A 23,865-nucleotide genomic window follows, 5' to 3' on the forward strand; every position below is an offset into this window, starting at 1 on the left:
TCCTGGATGCAGGTATCTCAGTAGACTGTTTTAAATCAGTAAAGGACTTTGGGTGATTAACTTTTGAATTTGGAGCTAAAGACATTCCAGTTTCCCCCAGTTCACTGCTAACCACACTGTGAGCTTTGTGAGATCTTCTGCAATATTTAAATCCTAGCTTCTGGACTTCACTGATTATGTGAGGAACCTGTTGTTTTCAGGGTTTTTTTGGTGGTGGTGGGGGTTGCCTCATCTTTTAAATGTACCTCACTAGCACCAGTGCAACAAAGATCCAGAGGGTGATGACTCCAGGTGGCTGGAATCTGTTATTTCTTCAAGTAGGAAGAAGTTTGGGCCAATCTCATGACTTGACCCAGGCTCAACTCATCAGTCTTGTGTGTTGGAATGGGCCCGTGCAGAACCAGTGCTGAAACCAGGAAAGAAGCTACTTTTCCTGCTCTATATGGGTACATTCCAGCTGAAATCTGCATGTGCCCATTCAACACACAGTGGAGGCACAAAGAATCATCAGTGAACCACCTAACAAAAGTAAAGTCCTGCCAAAAGCACCAAATGCTGCAGTCTGTGAGGCAGCCTTGGGGGATGCGCTCAGGGCAGGTGTGCAGCAGTCAGCACTGAAGGGCTCAGAGCTTCTTGGAGCTGACACTATAAAAACTGAGTCCCAGCAGTTTCTTTGGACAGCCTGCTGCTGCAGAGTGTGTATCTTAATAAATGGTTCTCTTGTTACCAAATCTGTTTGCCCAGTGGCACAATGCATATATTGGGTATTAAGAAATAGCATCTGCAAAAAGTAATATATATTTAACAGAAGCATTTTAGAGCCCTAAAGAGTTTAAACCCCCTGCTTGGGTTTCCCTCTGGGTGCTCCAAGACAGCTATGAGAGTTAAAGTTATGTATATGTGCTGTCCTATATTGAAGGAGCTACATTGATATATTTCATTCTCAGCCTCTGCCTCCTCCTATCCAATTTACAGTCTAGACTGTTTAAAAATATCTTGTTAGTGCTTTATTTCTATGGCAAAAGGGCACTTACGAGACAATGCACTCAACTGGAGATTACACAGGTTTGTTGCAAGTTAGTGCATGATAACAGGAGAGGTTCCAGCAAGCTCCAATATATAATAAACTGTGAAGGCAGAAATTGCTTATGATTAAACCTTTGATGGTGGGCTGTTAGGAATTCCCAGTGCAACGTGCCACGCCACCTTTTACATCAGCCCTAACAATGACACTGCCAGACTTGTTGGCTCCAAGGGGTTAATTATACACTCCGGATGAAAACAATGCAAGGATGCTTGTTAATACTCAAATCATGGCATGGTAACCCTGGGTGACTCCTTTACCGCTGCTGCCAATTTGCAACGTTCACCTGGGGCAAGATAGGAAGAGGCTTGTCATCCCTCACCCCTTCTGCTCTCTTTCCCTCCTTGCTGTTTTTTTCCTGTTTGCAGCATCACTTTGCTTGTCAAGGCAGCTGACAGGCGGGAAGCCTACCTGATTATTGAAATAGTAAGGTCAAAAGAAATTGAATCCACTTGCCACAGGTGGCAATTTATAGCCAGTGCTGGTCCAGGGCAAACACAGATAAGGAGCAGGTGAGGCAGGCAGAGGACTACTTATGAGAGTGGTAAGGCAGAGGTAATAAGAAGGATTAAAGAAGAGGTTTTGTTTGCTGGGCTAGTAGTGGGGTGAGGAGCCTGAAGCCTTGTGTTTTGGCTGAAGCATGGGTTGGGGAAGCTGCATGATGTTTTTCTGGTACACCGAGAAACTGCTGCTTGTTGTTCATTCTTTTTGCTGTCCTCACTCTAGGAGCCTGAGTGCTTTTTATCTGCCAGAAGCCAGTGCTGATATCAAAGGTGAGCAGAGATAAGGTGTCTGTCTAAATGTTGGAAACTAAGTGGAGATGTCATACCCCAAGGAAAATACTTGTAGAACTTTTGAGTTTTCTCTCTTGTCAGAAGACTGTAACAAGCTAAATTAGCATCCATAAACCCAGGGTGCAGTTGTTGTGCTTTCAGCAGTTGCAGGCTTTGTATTTTTGTTCTTCTAAAAATAGCTTCAATGAAATGAAAGTCTAGAAACTGCTCTGGTTCCCTTTCCTGCCCTGGGTGAATCCTGCCTCACTCTGTAATCATAAAGCTAAACTGATGCTGTTTACGCTGATAAATTTTCCTACCTAGATACATCCTGAATGTAACCAGAGTACTTGACTTAGAAAGGTCTCCAAATGCTGGCTACAGCAGATGTATTGCTATGTAGATGTGGCATGCTTTCAAGCTGGAGCTTTTGAGCCATGAAGCATATAGAAAACTTGATAACCCAAGGGTTTTCTTCTTTTCCTTACATCTTTTCCTTATATCCAACCTGAACTTCCCCTGGTTTAAACTTAAACAGGGGAAGTTCAGGTTAGATGTAAGGAATAAGCTCTTTAATGTGAGGGCTGTGAGGCACTGGCACAGGTTGCTTGAAGTGGTGAATGCTCCATCCCTGGCAGTGTTCAAGGCCAGGTTGGACGGAGCCTTGGATGACATGGCCTAGTATGAGGTGTCCCTGCCCATGGCAGGGGGGTTGGAACTGGATGATCTTAAGGTCCTTTCCAGCCCAAACCATTCTGTGATTATCACGGTGTGAGATTTGCCTGGAAATCTACTGTTCTGTTCCTGGAGAGCCCCTCTGCTGCAGGCGTGCAGGGGGGCCGCTGCTTGGGCTGGCGTGTGCAGGCTCTGAACACGAGTCATTTTGGCCTTGCATAGTTCACAAAATCAGTCTGTGCCGGTGTCTGTGCTGCTCCAGCAGGAGCGACTCGAGTGCCAGTGTGTGCAGAGCCCAGTGACTACTTGGGGAGCAAGTATTAATCTTCTAAAGGCGAGCTAGTTGAGCATCGCTGGTGTGTCTGTGCCCATGTTCTCATGCAGTAACAAACCCCTGGCGAAACCTGTCCTCCTACAGTCTTTTCCCAGACTGAAGGAACGTTTGATGGCTTAAGGAAGCAAATAATAAATAAAATGGGGGGATGGGGGGCCAAAGCACACAGTAAATAAGACTTTGACCTTATCTGAAGTATTCCTGTGCGCTGAATAGAGCCAAGGACTCTTGAATAAAACAAACTTGAAGTTTCTAGGCCAAGTAGGTTTTGAGATACGGCTTTAGGATAAATTGTTAGAGGAATATTTCAAGGGCTGAACTGCACCTCATTTTTCAAAGTCCCACATCTCACAAACACCTTGTCTGATCTGCCACAAACCTTGTCAATAAATTATCCCCTGGCTGCTGATTACGTATGCAAAGTTTTAAGCCAAAAAGCAGCACAAATCTTTGCTCTTATCTTAAACACCTCCCTCCCCAGGATACATCCCCTGCCGCCCTAAAAATGCGTGGTTTGTATGAGCTTAACTGTGGAAAAGCACGGCCAGTTTTGAATGGGGCTGTGTGGTTGTGCTGAATTGCTCCATCCAGTAGCTGTCTGGAGAGGCCGTCTGGGGGTCTCTTGCCTCCTGGCCAATAGCTCTGTTCAGCCTCCTGAGGGATGCTCTTTCCAAGCCGGGATACAAGGAGAGAGCTCCACTGGTAGGGTGACACAGCCCCTGTCCCATGGGAAGTGGGGCTGAGACCCTGTGAGCTTTGGGGCTGCCTGTGGGATCCCATCACTCCTGGCCCTGCTTTCCCAAAGAAGAGCATTTTAAAGGTTTGTACCACCCATGTCAGACCAGGAAAAGGAGAGAATGAAGTGATCATAGGGTTTGGAGCACGTCATTTTCAAGTTCTTTATTATAGGGAACTCAGATAAAACAGGAAGTTAGGAATTAAGTAGTTTCAGGCTCTTCTTTTGTGGTTGAACTCCAGGTGAAAGTAGAGCAAAAGAAAAGGCAAAGGAATTGAGGCAGGAGCAACAAATAAGGCTAGGACATCAAATGAGCAGAGATTCAATACTGCTTAGTGTCATCTTCCATAGTTTTTATCCAGAATAATTAATCTCAAGGCATTATGACTTTCTGGCAATCGCATTCTAAGAAGGGCTTGATAAATCTGTGCTTCTATTTTAGAGACTTGGATAAGCATTCTTTGTTATTTTCCCCCATTTGTACACTTGCAAAGATAAGTCTCTTTTCCAGTATCCGCGTTTGGATCCAGGAGGGAGTTATTCACTGTGCTGGCAGCAGTATCCAGCAACAATGGGACAATGACCCTGTCCTCCTGGTAATTTGTTCTATGACATTATAAGGGTTCAAATGAAGTAATCATTTTATAGCAGACTAAAGAAATTTTGCATGCCCATGGTTATGATTATTATTTCTTTTCACACTTGTCTTCCTTTGGCTCCTAAGGAAATAAAGTAATTGGAGGTTCTCCCGCTCCGCTCCTCAGTTAGATCCTGTCTGAAGCCCCTCGGATTTTCAGTGGTAAAGATTTCAGTCAAGGTTCACAAAATTAACCATTTCTCAGACATAGATATTTGATCCGTACTTTTATTTGTGAAACACTTCTAATAAATATAGAAAGAAATCACTGAGGAACCCACTACACTAAAGCGTGAAGGAAGAATTTGGGATGTTCTCTTGTTCTCTTTTAAGAGCTCAGTAACTTGTTGATGTGTTTCAAAGTCAACATTTCTCAAGAACCAACAGGTAACCGACTCGGAAGTGTTTTCATCTCCAATCAGTTATTTCAGCAATTGGGTTAATTTTCAGATTGAAATCCTATCACACAGATGTAATCGATATCAGTCATCTAGAAGTTAGGGAATATCTTCATTAATATCTCCTAAGTGTGGTTTAAAAGTCATTGCACTCTTAGCCAGCTATTATTGTCTCACAGTCTGAGACTTAAAGGCAATTTTTCAGAGCTCTGATAGGCCTTGCTAACCCATGCCAAGCTGGCAGCCACCTAAGAAATAGGTGAACAAACAAGTACTGCTTAAAATGCTTTTTCACCAGACATTGTTCTTCTTCAAGCTGCTGCCTCAGAGCAGCGCTTCTGAGCAGTTTATGTCTTTAAAATACTGCTCTTTCTGATGTGCATTTCCCACTCCACCAGCTGAAGCGGCTGGGCTAAACTTATCCCTGCTGACCCCCACGGTGCTGCTGCAGTGTGGAGAGGTGATGCTCCAGGTCTGGAGCGGGGATGCAAATACCAGTTGCTGGAGGTGCTGTGGAGCAGATATGGAACCATGTTGGTGAGTGATAATCCATGCAAGCAGGCTGGCCTGAAACTAAAGCATGTGGGCTCAGATACTGGGGATCTCTTCTGTGCTGTTGATGTACAACTGCTGCAGGACTAAAGTTAAAATCACAGGGTGAGGAGGAGTGTGAGCAGAGGGGGCTGATACCTCAGGGTGCTGTGGTCAGAGTCCTCATGAGGAATGTTTTTTCCACCTGGAGAGTCTCTTTGGTTCCCCTTTGGCTACAACAGTCACAGAATGACTGTAAGTGGGAGTTATTGGGTAGCAGAGGGGAACATGTTGTTGGCAGGGTGTATCTGGAAGCTTATGTGGGAAACCATCCTACGCTCCGAGATACAAGAAAAACCCTGATGGAGTGAGTGTGTGGTTTTCTGGAAAAGCTCTGTATGAGTGGGACTCCAGTGATGGCCCCATCCATCACAACTCACGGCTCTTATCTCTGCAATGCATGGAAGATAGGGCTTTTGAAAAGGCTCTAGGTGATTTTCTTTTCCTCCTCCTCTGCATATGTGTCAGGAGTTGCTTGGAGCAAGCTTTCTGTTTGTTGGTGGCATGTGAAACAGGATCTTCCAGGAAACTTCAGAAATCTTTTTATGAAGTGTAGTAATAAAAATATCCATGTGGTGCAGCCCATGCAAAGTAACACTTTTGGCTAGGAGCAGTACGTACAGTTCCTACAGTGCACAACTCTTCCACAAGAAACTCTTGCAGATGGATTTCATCTCCCTGGTATTTGAAAACCCATTGCACAACACCAAAAACCTTTTCTAGGGCAGTTGTAGAAGTAGTTATCTGTGACAGACCCTTCCAGCTCAGATCAGGGGCTGGGCTGCACTCACGCTGGCGCTGCCAGGTTGGATCCAGCCCAGTGCTTCTGGCTTTGCTCCTGGAGGGACCCCACCAGCCGTGTTGAACCAGTTAACTGGGGGCTGTGGGCCCCATCGCAGGGCTGGAGCAATGCGGGCGGTGGTGCTCCTGATGGGATGTGCAGGGCTGAGGCCGTGGGAAACTGCTTGAGGGGACGCAGGGAAATCCTGCAGGAGAGGCTTTGCTTCCTGGGAGGACTCTAGCACAGGGATGATCTGGACCACCTTTGAAGAGAGAAGATTAGAATGCACTCCTGATATAGCAGCTAATTAATAGAGCTAAGATACAGGTTCTGCTTTGTGGCTTTTACTGCTGTGCTCTGTAAGGAGCTTGCTACATGTTTGATAAGAATCCTCCTGTGGCGACAAGTACCTTGCCTTTCTGCTGGCGTTTCGAGGTCTTTGGATGTAAGGTCTGATGGGGTATGAGCAAGGCTAGTATGCCCAAAGGACAAACTGGGCAGTTCTTCAGGGTTGGCATTGCTAGATCTGATGAGGGATCGCATGCGAATTACCCCTAATGAATGTTAATTACTGGGAGAGTTACGTGTATTTCTTGATTCTTTTTTGGCAAACCTGTGCTACTGTGTTTTTATATACCTGGTACTTGAAACTTTTGATTTAAAAAATAATAATCTTCTGTAATTACAATTGCGTTATTAAAGGTTGCAGGGCTTATGATCTCTTATGAGTTCTTCTATCTAGACAGTGATCTTCTGGCTCTTTCTCCTAAAGAGCAATTCAGGGTTTGCTAACCACTCCTGAGTTTATTTGCCAGTTTGGATCCCATGATTTCTAGTAAATGGAGATCACGAGGGCTGACTGTTTTGCCCAGGATGTCTGTGGGTGGAAGACGAAACTGTCAGCTTGACTTTGTCCTGATGGGTGACACTGGAGGTAGCTTCCCTCTGTACAGCTCAGCCTCCCATGATTTGCTTAATGAGCAGCTTGAACATGAGCTGAATGTTGCAGAGCAGAGCTCCAGTGGAGCTCCCCTGGTCTGGAGCATGGAGTGCCCCAGGATGCAGAGGCAATAAGGGTTTCCTGCTCTTGGTGCTGTGGGGAGCAGGAGGAGGGTCTCAGTCTGGGCTTCACCGAAGTACCCCAAGTTCCAGTGGAGGCCAGGGACCTGGTTTCCGTGAGCTTTGAGGCAGTCCTGAACCATGACTCTGCTGAAACAGAGCCAGGATGACTCCACTACTGGCTGGTCAGACAACATGTCCTGCAGTTAAAATCCTTTTGTGTCCAGACTCAAAAGGACTGGAAGGCTCAGGGTACCCTTTACCTGCCTGTTTAGGGGCAGCTGCTTTGTATCATCACCTTAGCCTTGTGGGTGGGCAGGAGGGAAGCACTGCTCTGAGATCAGCATCTGAGACAGGAACAGGTCAGCGTCTAGCCTTTCAGTGCAATCCCTTCTAAAAAAGCTGTGCCCAGAACCCTTGCTGCTTTCCTATTTAACTGTGTGACCTGCGGGAGTCCCAGCTGTCCTGGCTCAGCCTGGCTGAGCTCTGTGGTCTGTGTGAGCAGTTATGTCTCCTTTCCATAACTCATCTGGAGGAACATCTGACTTTCTCAAGCTCTTCATGGCGAGCTTGTCCTATGTGGTTTTGCAGACAGGTCACACGCTGCGTTTGGCAGCGTTGGTGACGATGACCTTGCCAGAGACAGCAATTCAGAGCCCTCGTGCCCCTTTCTACTGGAGCTACAATCACTGGCTCTGCGTCAAGCTTCCTGCCCTGACTCACAGTTGCTGAGTCATTTTTCATTTTATCTGCCTTTGAAGGGAAATGGCGTTTGGTCTCACATTTCTTTTGTTATTGTTTTTAATGTATCACAAGGTTTAATAAGTTTTGGTTCACACTTGACTTTTGCTATTAGCACTCTTCCGGTTTCAGTCTGGCTGCTGCAACAACATAATTGCATGTTAGGCTCTGAGGTTGAGTAACTGTTGTTGAAATAGTTGGCGTAAGTACTGGATGTTTTAATATAGCAATTCCTGCCTGTCTTTCCTCCTCTCCAGCCAGTGATAGATGATCTGGGGAGAGGTATAAAACCCACACAGTGGATCTATCCAAAATGTGCACGCGAAGGAAGTCTTTTCTTCCCCTGCAGTAGGAGGTTGTGTATCCCTCATGTGCTTTTGTGTCTGTTCATCACACTGATGAGTTTTGCATTTTAGCAACATATAAAAATTGTAGATTTGGTCTTAAATGAGTTACTCAGCCCCTGAACAGGATCTTCTGTGTGCTTTGATTTACAGCACTAATGGTGAATGGGCTTCTGTATTGTCAATTGTGTGGGAGAAGACACTTAAAGCTTGTTCAGAATAGTTTTGCCCGGTGATTTTGAGTACTGAATTTCCATGATGCTGTGTTAACTGCCAAAGGATCCAGTGCTGGAGCTCAGTGAGTGAGTGGAAAGACTTTCTTGGTTCAATGGACCCTGCATCAGGTACATAAAGCCAAGCCACTTCAGGAAGCCACTGTGCAATGTACCTCTGTAGTTCAACATGGTATATTTTTCAAATAGCAGTGGCTTTCTTCTTTTTTGTTAGCGTTTGAGGCATGAAGGCACCGAATTCTAACTCCCTTTGGGCTTGTAGCTGAGATAAGGTGGGTAGGTTTTACTGCTGCTCTCAGATAGAAGGTAAACTGCTCGAGATGTTTAAATCGGGAATACGCTAAGCATTCACGAGTGAAGAGCTCTGAGCTCAAGGGAAGGTGCTTGGGAACTGGAATAATTCAGCGAGTGGCAAAGCCAGAGGCTGAGCTCTGCCCTAGCTTTTAATGCAATGCCATCTGGGGAGAGAATGAGACAGAATAGTACAAGCAGCAAGTGGAAAGGAGATGGTAACAGCCAAGGTGGGGGCATCTGGGGTCGAAGAGAGCAGTCTGGCTCAAGCCCAAGTGACTCAAGTGCTGCCCAGTCCATCCTAAGTTGCTAAAATCATGGCTGTGCTGCCAGCTTGCCTCTGTCTGAACTCCAGCGAGGTAAATGGTGGCGTGTGCCAGAGCACAGGCATCGCAGGTGGGAGCGGGATTGGACCCTCTCTTGGAGGAGGCCACCTCCTGCTGCTGCCAGCTAATGAAAGCTCAGCGCCTTCCCTGTCAGCCAGCGTTTTAATGGGTTTGAAAGAGCCGTTTCTGCGCGGCTCCAAAGCCCAGCACAGTCGCGCGGTGAGTGATGCCGGCTGCAGAGCTATGGCAGTACTCATACAGCGCCTGGCTACCTGCCAAGAGCAGCAGCAGCAGCCTTTCTTTCCTGGCTAATCGCTGATAAAACAGGAAGACCTTGATCATCCCTTTTGACATGAATAACGATGTTATCTCCTGTGATGTATGACCCAGAGCCAGATAACGTCCTCTGGCAGGCCTTTTTTCTCATGAGATGTAAAATACAATGATTATGTTACAAGGGGGAGATAAAGTGGCACAATCTTCACTAGTTCAAATAACTAATTGAAGCAGGAACTAGTGGAAATGGCTTCCTTTGTTCCCCAGCCATTGTTGATATAACAGTGCTTATAATGAAAGCCGAAACCGTTGCCCTCTTTTTATTTTTTCTTTTCCCTTCTCTATTTTTTCTCTCTTTTAAGCTCAAGTGCCTTCACTTTTGCCTCTCTCTCCCGGTTCCCCTGGGGAGCTGAGGACAGTGGCGATTTCTAGCAAGGGGTCCTGTTTTCCAGCAAGTCTTGTGTTTGAGCGTCAGGAAGATGAAATCAATAAGTAGCTCTCATTCTTTGTTTCCCTAGAGGACTTTTGAGAAGGGAAAAAATTGAGACCAGTGCTCTCCAAACCATAATTACACTTCTTTTATTTTATTTGCTTTCATTTTTGTGAAGGCAACAAACCTAATTACCTGGCAGGGATGGTCACCGGGGGTATATTGATAGTTCAGCCGGTGTACAGTTCTTAGCACAATTGAGTTCAAATATTAAAAAAGCCCCCCAGCCCTCAAGCAGGTTGGTGTAAAAAGCAGGAGGGGTAACAGCAACAGCTTCACATAAGAAGTGATACTGCATGGTTGTGGTATGTAATGATTAAAGGTGTTGGGAGGTTTGATGCTTCATAGCCTGGTCTGAGCACTAGAAAATCTGTGATGCTGCAGTGCCTTTCCTCCCAGGTGGGGCAAAAATCAAAATAGGCTTGAAAGGTGAAACAAAAATTCCTTGCTTTCTTAAAAAAGCCCATGATTCTTGAGGTGATTTATCACTGTCTACATAAAGACCAGCATTAAATATGAGACTGTTGTCAGAGGCTATCTACTATGGGCTTTACAGCTGTGGCAGGTGTTGCACTGCTGAGGAACGGGCTGTGATCTGATGGCTTGATAACCTGGACAGATGGAGTTGATAGAGAAGTATCTTATCATGTGGTAGCGACAGAGGATTTAAGAGACGTGGTCATATTCCTAGATGACTATAGTGGTATCATAATGAGATTAGACTTCTTCTCTTGTGGTCCCAGACCACTGATGCTGTGCTGTCTGATGTCTGTCAGAATCACTAAACTTTAATCTTATCAAGATTCATTTTATGGCCCTTCAGAAGAATATTGGAGTTGTGTGGTGCAAACTTGTTCTAGCTCTTTGTCTCCGGCCTGTAGCCTCTGCAAAGCCAGAGGGTTTGCAGTTGGTGTTTTTTATTTCCTTGGGGTCAAGTCCTGTAAAGCTCAACTTCCCCAAGCTCCTACAACTGCAGAGCACAGAAACCTTGCTTTGAGCCCTAATAGGTGAGGAAAAGCTGACCATCAACGGGCTGAAAATCTTTAACTGAGTGCCTGGGCTTTGCTAGGCATTTGAATGACTCAGTCTTTTATTATATTGATCATAGAATCACAGAATGGTTTGGGTTGGAAGGCACTTTAAAGATCACCTGGTTTAAACCCCTCTGCTGTGGGTAGGGGCACCTTCAACTGGACTAGGTGGTGGAAGCTGGTCCCATCCAATCCAGCCTTGCTTGATGGATGATATAGATGTAAAAAGCCTGTAAGTTAAAAAAGTGCTATGAAGCTGTTGCCTCCAGGTTACATGTGATAGTGAAACCTTTCACCTGCCAACTGGATTTGTGGCCTCTTTGGTAGAACGTTTTGCTGGAGCCATAGAAGGGTATTTTGACCTGCAGATACCTCCTCGGTTTATTTGCTTCGAAGTGCCCCTCTTGATGCACCTTTTTGGACCCATGTGGGAGGACCCTTACAGCCTCTTCCCAGCAAGCAGCAGCCACCCATAAGTGTCTGACAGTCCCTCTGCTGCAGAGTTTGTGCTGTTTGGTACGCATTGCCATGTTCATGTTGCTATGATGCTTGCTGCATCTCACCCAGTGCACGTTACTACATGTTTCCTTTACACCAGTGCTGTTAAGGAGATGTCTGTGCTTGGCTCAACCAGCTGAAGACCAAGAGGTGACAGGAGGGCAATGAGCCACAGGGCACCATGGGTCAGAGCAGGCTGGGTGAAGTGGTGATGAAGCAGATGCAGGACAGGGCAAATACTGAGTGGGTTCAAAACCTCTTTGAAGCTGAAGTCATACTCCCAAAATACTGTTGAAGCAGTGTGAGAAAGCTCAGAGTTAGGCAAGAGCAAGGCACCTGGGTGCTATTTATGACTGAGATACTGTGTGACCTTGAGCAGCTCGCTGCACCTCTGAGTCATAGCTCTGCTTCCCTAACTGCAAGATGAGCGGTGCAGTAACACCTACTTCATTCACAAAGGGATCACCTGGTGCAATTTTGTAATTAGTTGAATATAGGGAAACGGTGGGGTGTTTTTCCTGTGATATAAAGGCTGCAATGCCATGGTCTGATCCTCCTGATGCATGCTTGCTTGCAGGCAGGGAGTGTGGCTGAACTCGGGCTTCCAGAGGGTGCTTTGTTCTCCATGAGTGCAGGAGGAAATACTTGCAGAGTTGGGACCCCGGTGCAAAGTTTTATGGGTTACCACATGGCCACAGTGCAAATCAATTACTGTAGGAGGTCTGTAATGAGACCAAGTTACAAAGAGGTTACTGGTTCTACAGTAACTTGAGCATATGCCAGAAAATGTGGCCAATAATTAGTGACCGCCTGACAGATCCAGGGTTTCTGGGCCCATGGTTCACGATGCAGCTGATGCTGGAGATGGTCCCTCTCACAAGGTCAGATTAGCTGTTGTTTGTTTTGTGTCAGTCTTTGTTGGAATGCCAGTTTAAAAACCTTTCAGGTGTAAGTATAAAGCTTAAAAGCTTTTCCACAGCTCCACCCTTAAGAATGGGTTTAATCCTTTTAACAAAGCTCTGATCTGACAGTTTATTTCGCTCTAGGCTTTAGCTTCAGTGGTTGCAGCCAAAACCTGACAAGTTCTTCTTGTTAATTCTGAATGTATTATCCAGTGACAAATGTATCTCCCACTTATATGTGACACTGAGAATGAAATGCATATGATCAAATTTCTTATAGCTGGAGTGGGGCTGGTTGTTAAGAACATCTCCATATCTTTGCGGGATGACAGTCAATCTAAACCCATTCTTTTTCAGCAGCATATCTCAAGCCTAGTTTGGGACACTCATGGTGGGTTGCAATCTGCTGCCATACTCTGCAAAGATTAAAGAAAGGCTAAAAATAAACCTGTCACTTTCCTGGACATTTTCTTGTGAAAGGCAGAGAGATACGTCACTAGAATGCAAGATAAATTCATATGGATTTTTTTTAATGCTATGTTTTTTTATGGACAGATGGAGTCGGTGTCGTTTCTGGTTTCTCATTTCTAAATACAGTGCTGTTATGTACAGCCTTCCACCTGAAAGCTTGCCTTGGAAGCCAAAGAGAATGAAATGGATGAATGGAAAGCCAAAAAAGTTCTTAATTCTTCTAAGTTTGCCAATATACAGGATGCAGATAATGTGTTTGATGAACTCGGCCTCCTTCTCTGCTCATAAAATATTGGCATGATGAAGAAATTTATTTTCTGGGATATAGTCTGTGTCATGAGCTGGGGTTTTTCTTTATAGGATTGATCTTTTAGTAGTGATGGATTAACACCTCCAGGAGGATAATGACTGTGTGCAGTGGACTGAGCACCAGATCTCTGCCCATAGTCGGTGTGACCCAGTCCCTCACTTAATCTCTCTTAAGCTGATCTCCTCTTGCTGTTCATCTTCTGTGTGCTTGACTATACCAGCAACCCTCAGGCCAGTGCCATCACTATTTGCTCCCAGTCCTTTTGAGCAGCTGCATCTTTGAAGTGACTGTCCTGAGGCCTTTGCATTTCCTCTTCCCCCCAAAAGGGCAAGGAACCTTGTGGCTTTTGCAAATAGATGCATGAAGGAGAAACACTAATGGGCAGAACGTCTTTGGCCAATGCTGGCTTGTGTCGCTGCAGTCGAAGACATGAGGGTGATGGAGAAAGTCAATTTCCTGTTAAATTAGCTTGGCTGTTTCTCTAAGAAGGTGGAATTTTAATGAAAGTGCTTATTAATGGATGAGCCCAGAGGGAAGTGGATTTGTGGCGAGGCCAGAACTTTATAGGGAAAGCCTTACCTCGTAAAAGGCCACAAAAGATGCTTACAGGACTGAACGTGGTCTGCTCGGGAATCTGCTGCTTGTACAGAGGGACAGTCTTCCTTTTCCCATAAAGCATGCGTTAAGGGTGCCAACTAAGTTGGTTCTCTTTTATATCAGTCACAAAAACAGTGGGAGGTTTAGTTCCTGTCAAACTTTATGGGCCATTTACGAGAAGGCCTTCCCCGAAGTATTTCACAGGCCAAATAAAAATAATGGCACTGAAAAATTGTATAACACAATGCACGAACTGTTGTGGTGGTGGGAAAACATGTGCTGGAGACCTCCTCCCTCCCCTGCACAGAGGAATTAGAATGGAACTGTAATTACTGTAGCTTTTACAGGCTTCTTCATTTTCAAGCATCACTGTAGACTCATGGTTACCTTTGGGAGGGAGAGAGCATGCTTGGCTTAAAGCGCGACGCCTTTGTATAGGGGTGAGAAAATGTGGTGGCAGAGGTGCAGCCTCATGGCCCCAGTGAGAGCTGCCTTGCAGAGAGACAAGGAAAACCACAGGAGATGGTGGATGTGAGGAGGGCAGGGTGATGACTTGCAGTGCTGTTGGAGCTGGGGGTTGATGTCTGATGTGCCTGGGCATCCTGTCTGAGAGGAGAGAGGCAGACGTGAGCATGCAAGTGCCTGTTGAGCCCATAAATCTGATCTCTCTGAAAACCTGGGCTTAAAGCTGGGGGCTTGGCCCAAGCTGGTGTGGCAAAGGGGAGGCACTTCACACTGTTACTTCGTTTTTCAATTCAAAACAGGGGAAAAGAAAGAAGGCAATTTCCCCCACTGCTAGGAACAGCTACAATATTTGTGGAGGAACAGCGTGGTTCAGCTTACAGTAAGAAAGCTGTTAACAGGAATAGCTACAGTTCCCACCTTACACATTTATCCTCTGCTCTGAGCTGTAGGGAGGAAAACACCTTTGTCAAGGGAGGAAAGCAGCAGCTAAATACCCGTGTGGAGAGGGAGCAGAATATGTTTAATAGAAACGGGTTGAGCAGTCGCTTCTGCCAGAGCTGTCTCCACTGACGGGTGTGCTTCACAGCTCGCTTGGTGAACTGTTGCACTGTTGAGCCCTCTGTATCTCGATGCTGGGTTTACCATACCAACAGCTTTATCGGAGGAGTGAAACAACAGCTTGCTTCGGCGGGAAGGGAGAGGAACAACCTACCCCTCAGCAACCAAATGGGCAGCAAGCAAAGATGTTCTCCAAATAGTTTCTCTTCCCCTCTTGTGCACATGTTCTTGGCAGCTCTGCTCAGCAGAGGTCAGGAGGTTTTCAGGCAGTAATGCAAGTACACCATGGCTGCTTCAGATTGCACATTTGATAGAAGATTAACAGTTAAACCCCTTTGTTGCCCTTACAATGGTAGAGCTGCTGTTGTTTTGTTGTTTTTTTTCCCCATGAGGGTGGTCAAAGATTGGAACTGGAGACCAGAGAGGATTTTGGATCTCCGTCCTTGGGGATGCTCAGAATTTATTGGGACATGGTTCTGAGCAGCCTGATGTAATTGGAGCTGCTGTGAGGAGGGATGCTGGACCAGGGACCTCCAGCTAGCCCCTTCCTTACGTCATGCTCTGGCTCTGCAGTTCAGGCTATTCAGATTTGGAACAGCTTGAATGACTCTGAATCTAGTCTTGCTGCCATAAGCATCTCAGCAAGGGCAGCTGCCTCTCCCTCTGTCCCAGCAGAGTCCTTGATTCTTCCTCTGAGACACATTGTGCCATGCAAGGTCAGGAACAGCATCTGCGATTAGGTGGATGTGTGGATCTGATTTAACCTGACAGTAAATAAGTTCCACTGAATGAGGGCAAAGGTAAGATTTGGTTGCAGGTACTAACTTTATTATGATGATGGACTTAAAATGGAACAAGCCCACAAAGTCCTTTGTTTAAGTGTAAAATTGAGGTTAGATGAACTTTCTCAGTGTGCAGTTTTGTGACTGATGGTGGAATGCAGAGGCAGCATAAAGAAATTCAGAGCATCTCTGAAACCTTACTAGGAAACAAAAATCCACGTTTCTGTGCTTGGTTTGGGGTTTCTTTGAAGGCAAGCAAACAGGGTTTGTTTGGCTTTGCCTTTTTTCATCTCCTCTCCTGTTTCCATCCCTTTCTGTACTTTCTACTCACAAGATCTTCTAAAAAATGTTAATTTTCCAAGCCTTTATTAATCTGGCAGTCTGCTTTAGTGACACATCCCTGTAGTTCTCTGACAGGCTGGATTTGCGTTTGCTGCAATGCTGTATCGGTTCTGGTTCAAAGCCAAACTACCAAACAACAGGACATGGCACTGAAATAACCCCCGGCATAATCAGAGCTGTAAAGCAGTGATCTCAATAATTTTGCATAACAGTGTAGAACAGGGAGACGTTATTCTCCCTCCTCAACTACCTGTGACTTCATGGTTTTGATTCGAAGCTTTAAGGCAGGGTTACTAATGCAGAAGATCTGAATGCTGTAACACATACAAATATCCAATTACTTTCTAGATTGTGTGTCAGGCTGTAAGGAAATAATATCAACTAGTTACTTAACACAAAGACATTCTACTCTAGAAGTGACTAACTAGATTAATTCAACTTTTAATTTGTTCTGGGCAACATCAAAGTAACAAAAATGCTGTTAATCTTCCTACTCTGCATGAGACATCTGCTAACAGGGAGGTGTGAGCGAGGGAGACGCCTATTAGGAGGTTTTAATTAAGTGAAAGTGGCAGTATTACCCAGGGAGAAAGTAGTCTTTTATTCCTAAGTGGTGTCTAGTTGAAGGCAGTCAATAACACCCTGTCTGCCTTAGCTCTCCTCTGAGCTGAAGAAGTTTGTAGGAGTTAGATAAGGGATGTTTGTGATGATGTTTGGGCTGTGATGAGCTGCTTAATGCTGCAGAATTGTGCTAGGTTTGGGGGGCTGGGGGGGTGCTGTGCATGCTCCATGAGGCTGCTGGAGTCAATCAGCCCACGCTGCACAGGGCTCAGCTGTGTGGAGATCATCACTAGCCCCAGCAAGCACTCCCAAGGCAGATGCCAGGCCTTCTTCCAGGTCCCTGCAGGTGGTGGGAGGTGAAGATGTCTGACATCCTGCTGTTTTCTTCTGCTTCCTGCTAAGCTCATCATCTCCCTGGCCCTGATAGGCAGAAGAATGGCAGGATGGTCAACAGTAACAAAACACAAGCTTGAGACCCTTCCTGCAGTGCGCATGCAGCCCTGCTGATGAAAGAGGGCTGCACATCTGTAAGAAGAACTGGAAGTAAACCTGCAAAAAGCGACTGGATGGGGAAGCTGTCTTCCTCTTCTTCACTGCATGTGTGTGACTGTGGGAGAAGGCTGGTGGTTCTGTCTGGTTTTACAGCCCATGGTCATGTCTGCTTCCAGCCAGCAACTGCTTTTCCTAAATTACAGCCCATGTGAACGGAGGATAAATTAATGTTATGTAGCAGATTTCCTAGTGCACAAGAATGCACCAGCTCTTGAACAGGGGTTGTGGTGGCCCTTGCACAGTACCTTCCTCTTGGGGAAAGCACCCCTTTGATTGTAAAGTGTTTTGCTGGAATGGGCTGAATAAAAGGGACCTTAATTCTTCAGTCTTAACTCTGACAGTTAAGTTTTTGCATTGCATCACACAAATAATAGTAATCAAAATGAGTACAGCAGAGTAAAAAACCAAATCAAAACACCAGAAAACCAACAGGAACCCTCACAAGCCAAATCGCTGCTTTTACATAGGAATTATTTTGAAGTGTATTTTTGTCTTGCTAGAATGGCTGGAAAAATATTTGCTCATCAGTAAATTGCTGAAAGGCTTTTCTCTGCCAGCAGAATGAATTTACTTGTGTGTGTGTGTGTGTACATGTATTTTTCAACCTCCCCCCCATAACATTTGAAGAAGAAAGCTGTCATTTTAAAGGAAAAATAGATTTTTACCAAAAAAGTCAGTATCACAAACACTTCTAAAACTTGTTAGTTTTTGATTACTCAGCATGTGTATTGGAATTAGTCTACTCATGTGAGTCATAGGGTCAGGTCTTCCTACTCAAATCACCTTTCCAGACCACAAGAGGCAATCCCTTTAGGACTTATGTCCAGCTGGGCAAGATCTGAGTAGGATTCTTTATGCTGCTACACAAAAATGGTGGTAGTTAATTGAAGTTAATATAATCTCAGTAATCCCTGGCTTTATTGCCCAGGGAAACTTCAGACCTTTCAGGCTCTTCATTCTGCCAAAAGCTGAGATCATGGTTTCTAAACTTTGCTGCTTTGTACCGACATGCAGGTGCTAATCATTTCCATACAGCTGAGCCATGATTTGCTGCTCCTCTATAAAACCTACCAGCTTTTCACAGAGCCCTCTTATATACACTGCTTTACAAGGAACCTGTAACTAACAATTAAACCAGCATGTAATACATTATTTTCTTATAGAAGATTGTTTTATGGGGCAGCATATTAACAAGAGATGCCTGGAGGTATATGGTTCATAGTGTCCAGTCCTTCAGTGGTTTAGGTTTATGCACAGATATGAACATACAACCCTCATTGATAATCAGGTTGCAAGTGGTTTTGTTGGGTAATTGCAGCATTAGTCTTCTCTAACTGAAGCTTCAAAGTAATTTCAGCTTTTTATAATTACAGAGCCAGCAGACTGTAATAATTTCCAAATGTTTTGGAGCTGATTTTAAAGCTGATGTGCAGCACGTAGTTAAGATAAGGCCCAAAGGCCAAGATCCTGAAGGAATGCTTTGGCAGGTGGGCTGGGACGCTTGTTTTTAAACAAAACCTATTGGGGAAATCTTCACTGATGCATGTAGACTTACACTAGCCACAAACTGGTCTGGGTAATGCGGCATCTCTGAATGGGTTGGGGGAGAAGGAGGAGATGTGCAGAGGGGATACGCAGACATGACCAAATCTGTGATATTGGGAACATTTTAATGACAATTTTGATGCAAACCTTTTCAGAAAAATAGTTTTTCTAATAAATTTTTCTAAATGTTTTCCTAAATATTTTTCTTTCACTAATATTTTCTAAGTATTTTTCACTTTCTTTTTAAAGCACTTTAAATACTACTGTCAGTCTAAATCTTAATGTGTCTCAGTGGATGATTTTGAAGCAAGGTTGTTTCATTGATTAGAAACACCTTATCTAGGAAATTTTGGTGGCTTACGGGGTTTCTGTTCACCATATGTAAAGAAGAACTTGTGGGTCAAGGCTTCAGGGGTAGTAAAGGGCTTATAGCTGGTGATGAGTGACTTAAGGGGGTTCTCAAAAACACCTGAGCATGCTGACTCACTAGTTCATTCTTGGTATTTGTGCATAAATAAGCCTGAAAACTGGGCCTGAGGGACACAGAGGATGGGCATCATCTCAATTTTCTCATCCTGGTGACCTAGTCTTAATATCTTTCCCAGTAAAGCTTCTCATGGCTGAACCTAAGGCTGGATATATTGATGCACTTGACATATTCATTCAGAGAACAACCCTCAACTACTTTTCAGTGCTGCAAGGCTTCAATTACTGTGTCTAGGATTATAAAAAATAAATCATGATCTCCATTGTTTCTCAGACTGCCTGAAAGCTATAGGAAGCTCTATTACAGGGGGAGAGCTGGGGAACTATTAGAGAATACCTGGAAAAGAGGGGAGAATGATGTAACTGGTTCTGGCCCAGCAGTTATGTAACTGTGAGTCTGACTTGTGGTATGGGGAGGGAGTTGAGGAGGTTCCTGGCCAACCCAAGGTAATAAGATCAAGTTAAAAAAATCTTTGCATTGGAAATAAAACATTGGATTGGGAGGAATAAGTAATGTGCAAATGGCAGCAAACTCCAGAACTGAGTAGAACTAGCAAAGTTTTGCTCTCTTCCGTTTTCATGGTATTAGAGCAGGGCTTGGTCCTGCTGGTAGTTAAGCTCTTTGCACTTCTCTCTCAAGGAATATGTGAATGTTTCTGCAGAAGTCATGAGCAAATCATGCATGTCTGTGGTGCATGCAGGCTCCTTGGCAGGGCAGATGGCTCTATCGGCAGCTTCTTGGTTCTTCTCTTTTGTGCCATGGAGTGTCGTTTGATTTCAGGTGAGTGAGGGCTCTTTGATGCAGTAGATACTGGTCTGGTAACAGAGGCACTAACTTTCTGAAAGGGTGAGGTTCTCAAAACCAGGAGGCATTTAAGATTTACTTGGAAGGTAAAGGTCTTCAGAGATCTCAAATAACAGCAGAGCAGTGCTAGTGGTACCTTATGGCCCTCTAGCCCCAAACTCTGCCTGTAAGCAAGATGGATGATGATGAGTGCTAATTAAATTGGTGAGGGACAAGTGTGTGCCTACTGCATGGCTTGAGCAAGGCAACGTTGTTGAGCCTGGTTTCTCCTGCCTTGTGCATAGCACCTTGAAAATCAAGTGCAAAGTGTCTTTGCCTCCTTACCTCTGAGCCTTCCTTGCCTACTGCATCATCCTGGGGTTTGTACTCCGAGATAGGATCTTGCGTGTGTGTATGTTTTCAATGTGAAAACTAACTTTTATTGGAAACCAGAGTCATATTTAAAATAAGAGAGCAAAGAATTTTTACCCTTTTATGAAGCTGATCCAAACCTTCAAAGTGTTTTGGTAATCGTGTTTATGGTTTAGAGATTGATTATTTAAGTCTGCGTTAGAGTACACTTTTTAGTATGAAGTAATGGCTCATTACAAGCCAGCTCAGGAATGCTTTGGAGTTTTTCAGGAATTTTTGAAAGCTGGATGAGGAGGGAAGAGTGTGAGGCACTAAGTTTAGCATTTCAAAACATCTGGATCTGCTCTATGGTTTATTTTTTAATGTGTTTTCCATGAGGCTAGTTAAACAGCCACATGGCTTGATGGCAGAACAAATGGAAGTGCAGTGTTTGGAAGGGGACCTCAGATAAAAAGTCAGCTAGCTAACTAGAGTCAAGTGACATGCTCTTGTTTCTGGTGAGGTCGTGTGGATTCACAGAAAGAGCCCATCTTGGCTGCTGCTGTTCCTTTTCTCTGCCAAAAGCTGCTAAATATAAAGCAGGCAAAGGAAGTACTAAATTACAGAACACCTAATCTTTAGTCCTTTTGTTTAATGTCAAATGAGTCTCCCAGATCTCATAAACTAGAAATGAGGACAAAACATAAGGCCAAACACAAGATGGTCTGGGACCTGCACTTGAGCAAAGGGTCTGCTATGGCTGCAGCAGCAGGAAGGATTATTCTGATTGTGCCTCTTTTAGGTTGTGCTATTACAGTGCTGTTGAGAGAGTTGTTCCAATGGGCTGCCTGCACTCAGCAAGGTGTAACAAGACCTGGCCCCTGCTTAGTTCCTCCTAATTTGGGGCAGTCTGATACATTTTTTGCTAGTAGAGAAAGATGGTGTTATATTGCTATGAAATTCATAAGGACCTTGTTGCTGATAGACATCGGCAGAGGTAATGACTTAACTCAAACTCTGCTTGCAAGTGATCTTTAACTATTGCTCTTTGCCATTCTTCCTTTTCCCTTCCGACCTATTTTCCCACCTTTTCTCTCTTCCAAGCATGTGTTTTTATTTTCTTTCTGTTTCCAGCTTAGCCCAGATGCTAAGGAGGCCTCAGGTCTTCAATCCTGCATTTGCATTAGGAGAATGGGGCTGACTAAAGTACAACAGGGGCAGCTCCTGAGGACCGTGGGGTCCATCTCCACCGCAGTTTTATGGCCTTCCCTAAAATCCTTGTCATTCATTGCCATTCTGTCTTAACAGTGACATGCAGTGGCAGTACGGTGCAACAGAGGCAGCTGCAGATGCTGTACAGGCTTGTTACTATATCACTTTTTTGCACTGATATGTGAACACCTTAGAGGATCTTAGTGCATTTTGTGTCCCTGTCTGTAAGGGTTTCATTGCAGGCCAATGCAGGCTGAGGGTGGGGACAGGCATGGAGGCAAGAGAGATAGTATCCTTTAGAAGGCAAGGATGATTTCCATGTTTTCCAGCACATAAGACTAAACCTTCTTGTCCTACTTGATATTATTGTAATAAAAAATTATCCACTCTGTTCTTTTATTTTTCTCTTTTTAATCGCCTGCATTTTATGCATGTGCATGCATATGCAAAACTACAACAAATGTTTCTGTTGTGGTCCCACCATCTAAGAAGTTTTCACTGCTGCTGGGTACAACCCAGGTTTCTTTGTAGCTGGGAATGATTTGTAGAGGTCATTCTGCAAAACGTGTATTTCCCAAGGAAGACTGGAAACTGTGTGGAATCGGTCTTTAGAGAATTGATCCCTTGCAAAATGTTTGCAGGAAGGGTTGGATGGCAATGTTTGTACAGGCAGCGAAGGGAAAAGATGGATTCCTCTGGAAAGAAAGGAGGGTGCCCCAAAGGAATAAAATGACTGGTATTAAGGGCAGGGGTAAGCTCCAGAAGGACAGAGAAAGTCAGGTGTTGATATTTCACAGTACTACTTTTGGGGTGTCTATCTGCTCTGTTTTAGGGATGCAGCTAGTCTACATGCATAAGAAATAAGGGATGTTAGTGTGTAGATGTGAAAAGAACGCTGGAGATGGAGCCAAGGGTAGTGTTATTTGTCTTCCGTGACTTGTACAGATCCCTGAGCTAAGGCGTAGAAGGGTTAACCACTGTGTGTATTAAGGCTACAAAAAGCTTTTCAACTGGGAACATAAATTACTGAAGCTGCTATTCACAAAAACACATATCAGAGATAAAACAACTGCCAAAGCTTTTCAGATGTCTTATTGTGCTTCATCTCATGGTGATGACTGGAGTGCTCTGGGACTACTTTTCAAAGTATTCTCCTTTGTACTTCAAGAATACACAATGGCTCAGCCTTGACATCTATCTTCATATGTAAGGAGACTGATAGGTCACTCGTGATATAGCTGCAAACGTACTATCAAGCATCTTCTGATTGTTTCCAAGCAAGTGTTCTTGTCCTGTATAACACAGAGTATTTAGACGTTTCTTTCCTGAATATCTTACTCGATTGTTATATACTTCGATTTACGGGAAGAACAAGCATTGCACACATTTTTTTCCCTATGCTTAATAATTTGCAGGGAGTCTGAGATCAGTGTTTCCAGTGGCCGCTGGATTCCCTTATTCCCAGCAGGGTCCTACCCTGAGGTGAATATGTAAAAATCCCAAACCCAGAGAGCTGCTGAGGTCCAGATATAGAGGGGTAATACTCAACTAATCAGATATTCATGTGCTTCTGCCCCCTCTGTTTAAAAGCAGCCAGATGCTGCCATGGTCTTCATCAAGTTGAACTAAACAAACAAGCAATTAATGTTGCTGGACCAGGATCTTTTGTTCCCTTCCCAGTCACTGTGGACAGAGGCTGTTCAGCCATCTAGCCGGAGTGATTATCAACTTGCCAGCCTTCTGCCTGTCATGCTTTCATGCTTGGGAAGCTGCAAAATTGTCTATACACAGTTTATAATGGATCAGTTAGATAACTCAGTTCACTGTACGGACACACAAAACACTGGCACAGCTGTTGGTGTGACAAACTGGTGTGTGGCCAGGCTGAGATTTGAGAGCTGGAGGGATTTCTCCATAGAGCTATCCTTTCCCCTCCTTCTGCCTGCTTATTATGTAGTGACCTGAGCATCAGGCCTCTGACATGGAGAAAGTCTCACCTTTTTCCTGGGCAGTCTGATAGCCTGTGGTGCTATAAAGGCAGAATCCAGAGCATCAAGTACATCCCCTCTCTGCACTCAAAAAATAAGCTTTTCCATGTATTAGTTCATGTCTTGTGTCCTGATATAGCTCAGCCACAAACTTAACCCACAAATGCTGCCACATGTACACAAGGGTCAGTTTGAAATCTGTTCATTCATAATCCTGGAGAGATTAGCTACTTGTTCGCACTGGTAACATGTCTACTTTCACCTTGCTGGGAGGCAGAGCTGATTTTGGGCATCTCTGCTCAGTGACACCCAGCTCCAGCAGGTTTTCCATGCCCTGCAGGTGCTGGGGGGTGAATCCAGCCTCTGTTTCTCCCAGTCACTGATGAAACAATCAGTCTGAAACAATGAAGTGGAGTTTCCACTGTGGTGTTTGGGGAAAACCCCTTGGAGGATGTTTTTTGTCTTGGTGTTGGAGTGCTTTCACTTAGGTACAGGACCTTAAGGATACCAGAAACCGATAAAGCTTTTGTTTGGAGCTTAACTAATTTTACAGCTGGCTCAAAGGAGGCTGCATGCTGCTCTCTGGGAGGGTTTTGAAGCTGAATCATGTTGAGATGAAGCAGCACAGTGGTGGTTGGGATGGGGAAGGCTTTCTCTCTTT

This window comes from Pezoporus wallicus, unplaced genomic scaffold (genome assembly GCF_028554395.1).
Source record: "Pezoporus wallicus isolate ANWC-B61680 ecotype Strahan unplaced genomic scaffold, APGP_CSIRO_Pwel_v1 contig_8047, whole genome shotgun sequence".
NCBI lineage: Eukaryota > Metazoa > Chordata > Aves > Psittaciformes > Psittacidae > Pezoporus > Pezoporus wallicus.